This window comes from Haplochromis burtoni, unplaced genomic scaffold, assembly GCF_018398535.1.
Source record: "Haplochromis burtoni strain Fernald_Lab_line unplaced genomic scaffold, NCSU_Asbu1 Contig_39, whole genome shotgun sequence".
NCBI lineage: Eukaryota > Metazoa > Chordata > Actinopteri > Cichliformes > Cichlidae > Haplochromis > Haplochromis burtoni.
The window spans coordinates 388,458-399,605 of NW_024582400.1; the positions used below are offsets into that span (position 1 = coordinate 388,458).

Consider the following 11,148-nt stretch of genomic DNA (forward strand, 5'->3'; position numbering starts at 1 on the left):
GGCAGGGTACACCCTGGACAGGTCGCCAGTCTGTCGCAGGGCTGAGATGTAAAGTTTGAAAGGTTATATGGGTGCAGTGTAGAAAGCCATCAGAGGGATAAGTGGACTAATAAAAGAGGACATTAATGCGAACTTCCTGAGTTTATTAGTACCTATGGGTCCTGTGTCTGGTTTCAAATGCACTGTTTAAATTATACAGTACAACAGTCTGTATCAATATTACTCTTGCAGTGGTTAAGTCATATAAAGTGGACATATTATGCTTTTCCTTATTTTCAGTTAGATATATACGTTTACTAGCAGTTTATCTCCATTTAAAAATGTCTAAAGATTCAAATAACAAGGCCAGCAAGAGTTAAAGAAGTGAGCCTAAAGCTCTTCTTCAGACAGTTTTTTTCTATTTGCGGCTCTTGATGATGTCAGTATGAGCAGACATCCCTAATAGGCTACCTCAGGCCTTTTTTTGCACTTTGAAAAGAAAATGATCCTCCAGACTGTCTCTAAACTGATCGTGTCTCTTACCACATGACTCCTGCATGTGGGGAAATCCGAAGCTTGGCAGATGTGTTGCTTCTGTTATTTGAAGGCAGATCAAGCAAATGGTCCAAGATTTTTATTCACTCAGAGTTTTTCTATATATTATTCTGCAAATTAAGCCAACTTCAGTGAGCTCTTGGCTTAAACTCCATGCACAACTTGCTGCCATTTAAGCCAACACAGTCTTTTTTTAAAAAACAAATACAGACCATTGTGCCATCTGTTTATTTGAACACAGGTTTATAACCATAATTTGTACTAATATTTTTTTCTGTGCTACTCCTCTGTTTATTTACATAGATAACAACCATTCAATTAGTTAAATTAGTATTTATTACACACATGTAACTTGTAGAAGTGTTTACTGATCATCATTATAGTCACATTCACCTTTTGTTTCATGCTTCTTAGAGCCAGAAGTGACCATATGTGCCTCAGAATGTGCAGCAGCAAGCTTGGTTAGCATGCTGCATCTTTAAGCTGCATCTTTAAGCTGCATGGGTTTATCGCTGGCCATTGACGCAAACTAATGAAAAAATGAATGAAGAATTTCACTTACCAAAACTTTAGCACCAATTTTCATGACAGGCTCTGCTCAGTGTGTGGCAGAGTCTATCAAGACGCTGTGTCTTGCTACTGTATATGCATGTTTATGCAAATACACAGAGCAGCCACTAGAGGACCTCAAGGTGCAAGCCCACTTTCAGTATATTTGGGTCTTCTGTTCACCACTTTAGCTCACAGGGCCCACCAGCAACGGTATTGATGAAGGTGTTCGAGAGGCTGCTGAAGAACATCATCTCCTCCTCCATCCCAGACACCACAGATCCGACCCAACAGATCCACAGAGGATGCCATCGTCCACGTCCTGCACACCACCCTCAGACACGTGGACAAGAAATAGGCTAACTATGTGAGAATGCTGTTTGTTGATTACAGTTCAGCGTTTAACACAATAGTGCCCAGCAGACTGTTCACAAAGCTCAGGGATCTGGGACTTAACAGCCGTCTGTGTGCATGGGTGTTGGACTTCCTCACTGGCAGAACTCAGGTGGTGAGGGTGGGTAGATGCGTCTCTAACAGCATCACCATCAACACAGGAGCACCACAGGGATGTGTCCTCTCGCCACTGCTCTACTCCTTCTACACTCCAGACTGTTGTTGTGTCCTGTAATGATTGTACCACCACCACTAGAGGGCGGTGTCGCGAAATAAGAGAAAAGTGGAGTCGGTAAAATTTTAGAGTTAGAATATAGTTAAGATGGCTAACTGATAACTTGATGTGTCTCCCTGTTACCTCTACGATGTCAAGTCTGTGCTGAATTCATTAAAGAGCACTGTTCCTTGATGAGGACTGGTTTATTACCAGCCGCTGCTACATTTTGGCGACGAGTAACCCTGCCTGTTTTTTCAGCTTAGTTTTTTGCTGAGTCATCATGGCTGCAAACGTCCATCCACAGCCCATGTTTTTGCCTTGCCCTGGAGATCCTGCTTTGCCCTTCAACATGTGGATGTGTATGTTCAACAATTATTTGCTTGTGATCACTGCAACAGGGAATGAAGCATGAAGAAGAGCTACTTTACTCCACTGCTTAGGAACAGAGGGACAGAGGATTTTCTACTCACTGCCAAATACAGGTGATACCTTCGCCTCTGCTGTTACTGCCCTAGAAGAACACTTTTCACCCAAGGTAAATGTTGTTGTGGAAAGACATGCTTTCAGAAAGCGAACACAAGCTTCACATGAGACTGTTATCCAGTATGTGGCCAGCTTGCGGAACCTTGCTTCTAAATGTGTGTGTTTGATGACAGGACAGAAGAAATGATCCATGATCAGCTAGTTGAACATGTGTCTAGCCCCAGCATAAGAGAAAGACTCTTGCTTGAACCTGATTTGACACTAGATAAAGCCGTTACACTGGCAATACAAATGGAATCTGCAGTTCAACAAGCTAAATCCATAGCTGCAAACAGCAGTACTCCAGTCCAAGCTGTGCAGTCTCACTCATACTCCATGCAGAGGAAACACAAATACAATGCTCACCCTGCAAAGCCATCTCATGCAACAAAACCATCTAAGAACTGTTTTAGATGTGGTTCAAACAGTCATTTAGCCAACTTTTGACAGTGTCCTGCTGCCAAAGCTACTTGTAAACTGTGTCATAAAACTGGACATTTTGCTTGTGTCTGCTGCTCATCCAAGACAAGAGATGTACGGGAAGTCCATTTACCAAAACTCAGCCCTTTACTTAACAGATCCTTCTTATGCATCAAAAGGATTGCAATGCAGCATAAATGTGAGCACACCTACCTCATCAGCTAAGGACATTGAACTGATTGTGGACACAGGTTCTGCAGTTTCTATCTTGCCTAACCACATCTAAGAAGAGCACTTCAGTGATACGCCACTAAAACCACCTGACCTTCAACTGGTTACATACACAAAGAAAACAATCCCTGTGTCTGCAGGCTGCCTGCAAGTCACAGTGGCTCTTGAAGTTCCACCCTTATGACCGACATTAAAGTAAATGGCCTATATTTGTATAGCGCTTTACTTAGACCCTATGGACCCCAAAGCGCTTTATACTACATTCAGTCATCCACCCATTCACACACACATTCACACACTGATAATGGCAAGCTACATTGTAGCCACAGCTGCCCTGGGGTGCACTGACAGAGGCGAGGCTGCCAGACACTGGCGCCATCGGGCCCTCTGACCACCACCAGTAGGCAACAGGTGAAGTGTCTTGCCCAAGGACACAACGACTGAGACTGTCGGAGCCGGGGCTCGAACTGGAAACCTTCCGATTACAAGATGAACTGCCAGCTCTTGAGCCACGACTTAATGTGTTGTGTTTCCTTATCCACAGGTTTCTGTAAGAGCGTACGTAGGCTGCCATGACAGACCACTACTTCTGCAGTCCGGTCTTATACTTCCGGTTACTCAAAGCGAGAGCCAGCATTCAGTCGTTGCTAATGTTTTACGGCTTTATCTGTTCGAGGATGAGCTCGGGTTCAACGTTAGAAACATTTTGCCTTGAGCATCAACAACTTCGAAAGGCCTGTCTGTGCCCACCACCCTACGCACTACACTCTGTGCCACTGAAGGAGGATCGGAAACTAGCGTGGCTGGCAGCTTAAACCACTTAAGCCCCACGCCCCCGGTACCAGGGGCAAAAAGGAGGAGATCACGTCAGAAATATAAGTCCCGACAGTGGCGGTCCAAGCCTGTTTGGCACCCTGGGCAAACACTCCCTCTGGCTAATGACTAATTACTATTGTGCTGAACACAGTCCAAAGGATTCAGTAAGCTGCATCAGTGTCTACTGTTTACTATCATAGCCAAGTGGCTTACAAATGTAAACAGAAGTTTTCACTATCCATACTAATTGATGTTATCTTGTTGTATCTCTGTTGTGGTCAGTGCTATCCTCTATGCTGTTGCATGCTGGGGCAGCAGGTTGAGGGTCACAGATGCCAACAGACTAAATAAACTGATCCACAAGGCCAGTAATGTGTTAGGGATGGAGCTGGACTCTGTTAGGGTGGTGTCTGAGAGGCAGATGTTGTCCAAGATAAGGACAATCATGGATAATACCTCCCACCCACTCCATGACGTCCTGGCAAGTCACAGGAGCACATTTAGTGAGAGACTGAGATTACCAAAAATGTGTCAGATGTGTCATTACAGGACACATCTGCTTACCTGTATCTTTTGCTTGTTTCTCCTCTCCTTTTCTCTTTTTTCTAAACTGAGCACCTGATGGCTTTAAACTTTTCTGGTCCATCTCCATTGGTTTTAATTTTGCACTCCAGTATGAACACCCATCCCCCAACCCGAGGATCACCACAACATAACCTAATAGACCTACACCTTCGTTCACAGATTCACTTTGTCTAATGCTGGTCACACTGGGAGGAGACTTACGGACTGGCGAGGAGAAGCCGTCAGAGCTGGCTGAAGTAGTCCTCCGGTGATTGCCTCAGATGAGACGCAGGTGGTTTGTATTTTCACTTATCCAGGAGCACTTCTTTGATGCAGCAAGTGGCACAGGATACATTTCTTTCAGTTTCTGAAAACTGTCCAAAGAAAGATTCGTTGTGGATCTCCAACACAACCTAATAGGTTGACAGACAGTTCTTCAGGTGGTCCAAATCTCGAAAGGACTGAATGTTATACACCAGCTTGATGGTGATGCTTGCAAGGAGGTCGTGTCTTTGCTCAACCATACTACAGACAACTCTGTGATTTTCCAGAAGATTAAAGAGACCATTCAGCACTATTGGAGGCTTGTTAATGACCCAAGCAGAAGCGTTGGTATCCTATCCACTTTTCCAAGATTCCTGGATACAAAAGGAATGGTAAGTTAGAATTCTTTTTTTTTTAATGTTTGGAATTTGGAGCTAGCAGTTGTTTCAAATACAATTTTCTTTCTTAAAGGTGGAGCAAAACTTCACTCCTGTTCGCTGATGACACATCCTCCAGGTTGCTTCAGAAATGAAAGACATTCTTCAGGCCAAATGCCATAAAAGAGGCTGAAAAGCTCACTTTAACACCCTTTAACAAAGTAAATCTTTGTCCAGTTGTTCTAGTTTTGATCTTAGAATGTAATATAAAGTCACACAAAGCATTGTCCGTTTTGTTTGTATGATGATCCTGAAGTAATAATCCTATAGATTTTTTTCTTCTTCGGTATCTCTAAAGATTTCATCTACTTTTTGATAACTTTCAACAATAGACGTGGGAGAGATGGAAGTCTCTTAACTTTCCCCTGTTTTCATTGTTAAACAGATCAAAACATTTGATGAAATGGTATTAATTTTGTGTCTTTTCATCTTCAGCCTTTGAACAAGAAATGGCATTGCTGTTGTTGTTGCTACATCTTCTTCCACCACCACCAGGAGGACAAAGGTCTCCAAAAATCAGCGCGAGTGATGCAAGTCAGAGACTTGTAGTCTTTCATAAGGTAATTATATCATGAAATTTCAATAATATCAAAGTCTTTGAGCAATCTCTTCTGCATTTTTTTCTGTATTTAGACACCATTTCTGTGAATAATTATTAGTTTCCTTATGTCAACCCCAGTCATGCTGGAGTCTGGAAGAGCATCTCTGCAATCAACAAGGTCGGCAACCATACCTCCTCGCTGTCAGGCAAAAGAAGAGCAAGACTGACACACACCAGGCGAGCCACTCACTCGGGGCATTTGATGAACTTTTCAAAGCACATTTTGTGTTTAACTTGTCCCAAGTGAATATAAAGCTGGACCTGTTATTTGCAGTGCAGTGGAAGAAGACACGCCTGTCTTTCGCCAAATAAGTGACTTACTTTTGGTTGAAGATAATTTTTTTTTTTATGGGAAACAGGTTGTTTACAGAGTGTTTTGATAACCATCTATGCATGCTGAGCAGAGATGCATAGTGAATATGTCAGATCTAAAGTTTTATAAATCTTTTGACATGCAAAGGTCATACAATGTTTCAGATGAGACAGTGTACATTGTACCGTCATTCACAATTGTTTGAAGACACAATAAATGTCCTTTTGGGGAATATTTATTTTGTGGAATTCAATTCTTTCTCAGAATTTAATTTTAACACTTTTCAGTGTAGAAAGCCTGACACTATAGGGAGTGAAGCCAACACTAACCAGAAGGTTAAAAATGTTAAAACATGAACTCTGGCCTGGTGTTAAATATTATAACTATTTCAAAAATGTTGATTTAACTCTTAAGAGTGTATAAATAATATATCCATCCATCCATTCGCTTCTGCTTTTCAGGGTCGCGGGGGGCGCTGGAGCCTATCCCAGCTGTCATAGGGCGAAAGGCGGGGTACACCCTGGACAGGTCGCCAGTCTGTCGCAGGGCCAACACACAGGGACAGACAACCATTCACTCTCACATTCACACCTAGTGACAATTTGGATTAATCAATTAACCTATCCCCCCAAACTGCATGTCTTTGGACGGTGGGAGGAAGCCGGAGTACCCGGAGAGAACCCACGCAAACACGGGGAGAACATGCAAACTCCACACAGAAAGACCCCGGCCTGATGGTGGAATTGAACTCAGGACCTTCTTGCTGTGCGGCAACAGTGCTAACCACCGTGCCACCGTGCTGCCCATAAATAATATATAAACCCTGAAAAAGTGTTGAAAATAATTCTGTTGGAGCTAATTTAACAATGGTCTTTTTGCTGTGCATACTCTGTCTCCAACATAGCCCCCTGGCTACCCACCGTAACCTGTTGGGGTAGACGGCCTGGAAACTGGCTCATCTCTCTCATTGACTTCAGGCCAACACGGCTCATCATCTAAGGTCACCTTTTTCTTTGAGGAACACATCACCAGTTAGTTCAACCAAAATGGACGACATAATGAGAATTTGAGTGTCAATCCTAACATTCAGACTTCATGTGTTCCTATAAGGGCTGTTCACGTTTCACACTCGGCTCTGTAGAATGTACCGTGCAGAAAAACAGCAGCAATTTGGGGGGGCAGGAAACTTCCATCTGGACACCAACGTCCTTGACTTCACATTTTTCAGTGCTGATGTTACCATTATAGAAAGACACAAACAGTGCAATCACAGTGATGAAATTACAGGAGAAGAAACACAAAGCAATGAATCAGCTTTAAACAGGAACACAGTAAAATGACCTCATACTTCAGATTTGCCACTTACAAATAAATCCAGTTAAACACAAATAGATGCAGAAATTCCTGCACCATTTGTTTGTTCAGAGCTTATTCTCTGCAGTGGTAAACTCACCTTACAAAAAAGCCATCTGCGCCACCAGGAAGCCTTCTTTGATTTGTCCCTCTGAACCTCAGCTGGAGGTGAGACGGGTGCAGAAGAGGTGGCTGGAGTGTCAGGGACCACATGTTCATCTGTGAGATCCTTTTGTGCACTCACACTGGAAAGATAACAGAGAAGATCAGTCTGCTGTAATGCACTCAAACTGCCCTCAGTGCCTCAAGAAAGTCAGCTTGACCGAGTGCTTGCACTCAAAAAAATGAAAAGTTGACTTTAATTAAAATTATTTTGTCAACAGGTTCCACGAAATTGCATTGTGTTAGTTTAAAGCAAAAATGTTTAGTTCATCTCATTTTAAAAAACTACTTCAGATTAACAACAGATATTTAAGACTACCTAAATCAAGTTATGTTGTATGAACATAGATGATATATTTACAGGTTAGATAGTTTAGATTAGTTACTTCAACACATTTCTTATTTGTGGCAGTAAAATGTTAAATTTAAGTTAGAGTAATTCAAATATTATATTTTCAGCCACCTTGTGCTTTATTAATTAGTTTTACATAAATCTATTTTGTCAACAGGTTCCACACAAATGAATTAAGTACATCCAACTTCCATCCATCCATCCATCTTCATCCGCTTATCCGAGGTCGGGTCGCGGGGGTAGCAGCCTAAGCAAAGAGGTCCAGACCTCCCTCTCCCCAGCCACCTCCTCCAGCTTGTCCGGGGCAATACCAAGGCGTTCCCAGGCCAGCCGAGAGATATAATCTCTCCAGCGTGTCCTGGGTCTGCCCCGGGGCCTCCATGAGAGAGATTCGGTATCTCTAAAGATTTCATCTACTTTTTGATAACTTTCAACAATAGACGTGGGAGAGATGGAAGTCTCTTAACTTTCCCCTGTTTTCATTGTTAAACAGATCAAAACATTTGATGAAATGGTATTAATTTTGTGTCTTTTCATCTTCAGCCTTTGAACAAGAAATGGCATTGCTGTTGTTGTTGCTACATCTTCTTCCACCACCACCAGGAGGACAAAGGTCTCCAAAAATCAGCGCGAGTGATGCAAGTCAGAGACTTGTAGTCTTTCATAAGGTAATTATATCATGAAATTTCAATAATATCAAAGTCTTTGAGCAATCTCTTCTGCATTTTTTTTCTGTATTTAGACACCATTTCTGTGAATAATTATTAGTTTCCTTATGTTAACCCAAGTCATGCTGGAGTCTGGAAGAGCATCTCTGCAATCAACAAGGTCGGCAACCATACCTCCTCGCTGTCAGGCAAAAGAAGAGCAAGACTGACACACACCAGGCGAGCCACTCACTCGGGGCATTTGATGAACTTTTCAAAGCACATTTTGTGTTTAACTTGTCCCAAGTGAATATAAAGCTGAGTACTGTTATTTGCAGTGGGGAAGAAGACATCGTCCTGTCTTTTGCCAAAAAGTGATTTACTTTTGGTTGAAGATGAATTTTTTTTTATGGAGAAACAGTTGTTTACAGAGTGTTTTGATAACCATCTATAGCATGTGAGCAGAGATGCATAGTGAAATGTCAGATCTAAAGTTTTATAAATCTTTTGACATGCAAAGGTCATACAATGTTTCAGATGAGACAGTGTACATTGTACCGTCATTCACAATTGTTTGAAGACACAATAAATGTCCTTTTGGGGAATATTTATTTTGTGGAATTCAATTCTTTCTCAGAATTTAATTTTAACACTTTTCAGTGTAGAAAGCCTGACACTATAGGGAGTGAAGCCAACACTAACCAGAAGGTTAAAAATGTTAAAACATGAACTCTGGCCTGGTGTTAAATATTATAACTATTTCAAAAATGTTGATTTAACTCTTAAGAGTGTATAAATAATATATCCATCCATCCATTCGCTTCTGCTTATCCTTTTCAGGGTCGCGGGGGGCGCTGGAGCCTATCCCAGCTGTCATAGGGCGAGAGGCGGGGTACACCCTGGACAGGTCGCCAGTCTGTCGCAGGGCTCAACACACAGGGACAGACAACCATTCACATCACATCTCGCACACCTAGTGACAATTTGGATTATCCAATTAACCTATCCCCACAAGCTGCATGTCTTTGGACGGTGGGAGGAAGCCGGAGTACCCGGAGAGAACCCACGCAAACACGGGGAGAACATGCAAACTCCACACAGAAAGACCCCGGCCTGATGGTGGAATTGAACTCAGGACCTTCTTGCTGTGCGGCAACAGTGCTAACCACCGTGCTGCCCATAAATAATATATAAACCCTGAAAAAGTGTTGAAAATAATTCTGTTGGAGCTAATTTAACAATGGTCTTTTTGCTGTGCATACTCTGTCTCCAACATAGCCCCCTGGCTACCCACCGTAACCTGTTGGGGTAGACGGCCTGGAAACTGGCTCATCTCTCTCATTGACTTCAGGCCAACACGGCTCATCATCTAAGGTCACCTTTTTCTTTGAGGAACACATCACCAGTTAGTTCAACCAAAATGGACGACATAATGAGAATTTGAGTGTCAATCCTAACATTCAGACTTCATAAGGGCTGTTCACGTTTCACACTCGGCTCTGTAGAATGTACCGTGCAGAAAAACAGCAGCAATTTGGGGGGGCAGGAAACTTCCATCTGGACACCAACGTCCTTGACTTCACATTTTTCAGTGCTGATGTTACCATTATAGAAAGACACAAACAGTGCAATCACAGTGATGAAATTACAGGAGAAGAAACACAAAGCAATGAATCAGCTTTAAACAGGAACACAGTAAAATGACCTCATACTTCAGATTTGCCACTTACAAATAAATCCAGTTAAACACAAATAGATGCAGAAATTCCTGCACCATTTGTTTGTTCAGAGCTTATTCTCTGCAGTGGTAAACTCACCTTACAAAAAATCCATCTGCGCCACCAGGAAGCCTTCTTTGATTTGTCCCTCTGAACCTCAGCTGGAGGTGAGACGGGTGCAGAAGAGGTGGCTGGAGTGTCAGGGACCACATGTTCATCTGTGAGATCCTTTTGTGCACTCACACTGGAAAGATAACAGAGAAGATCAGTCTGCTGTAATGCACTCAAACTGCCCTCAGTACCTCAAGAAAGTCAGCTTGACCGAGTGCTTGCACTCAAAAAAATGAAACGTTGACTTTAATTAAAATTATTTTGTCAACAGGTTCCACGAAATTGAATTATGTTAGTTTAAAGCAAAAATCTTTAGTTCATCTAATTTAAAAAAACTACTTAAGATTAACAAGACATATTTAAGACTAACTAAATCAAGTTATGTTGTATGAACATAGATGATATATTTTCAGGTTAGATAGTTTAGATTAGTTACTTCAACACATTTCTTATTTGTGGCAGTAAAATGTTAAATTTAAGTTAGATTAATTCAAATATTATATTTTCAGCCACCTTGTGCTTTATTAATTAGTTTTACATAAATCTATTTTGTCAACAGGTTCCACACAAATGAATTAAGTACATCCAACTTATTTTTTAAAATTTCTTTTATTGCCAACACATTCAGTGAGCATTTGTGTAAACCCAGTCCAAAATAAAACACAACAGCTCATTAGGGTTAGTAATTAACAGTATGTAGACAGATGCAACATCAAGACTTTAAATTAAATGTCTGTATCTCCAGAAATAGAAGAAAAAAAACCCATTGAAGATCACATAACACATTGATAAGATGACACTTGAGTTATGCACATGTGATGCTAGTAAGGTCTGTGAGTGTTTTTTCTTTTAGTGTCTAAAATGGATAGCAAAGTTGCTATTTGCAATGATTGCTTAGGGTCAGTCCAGTAACACAATGCCAATGAAGTGCTTTCCTTTAACAA

General features: G+C 41.7%; 1 protein-coding gene and 1 long non-coding RNA gene across 2 annotated transcripts in view; one reads left to right on the plus strand and one right to left on the minus strand.

Moving 5' to 3' along the window:
- The window catches only part of LOC102311857 (inactive dipeptidyl peptidase 10), a 139,011-nt gene extending 134,527 nt beyond the window's left edge, over positions 1-4,484 (minus strand). Inside the window, exon 1 of the mRNA XM_014332884.2 lies at positions 4,469-4,484. The gene's annotated coding sequence lies outside the window, so the exon portion shown is untranslated. The remainder of the gene's footprint in view (positions 1-4,468) is intronic.
- On the plus strand, positions 1,782-6,111 carry LOC102311646. Its single transcript, XR_001336215.2, has 5 exons — positions 1,782-2,228; positions 4,427-4,902; positions 4,982-5,108; positions 5,383-5,507; positions 5,627-6,111. It is a non-coding gene; the product is annotated as an uncharacterized LOC102311646 (long non-coding RNA).
- Positions 6,112-11,148: the final 5,037 nt, after the last annotated feature.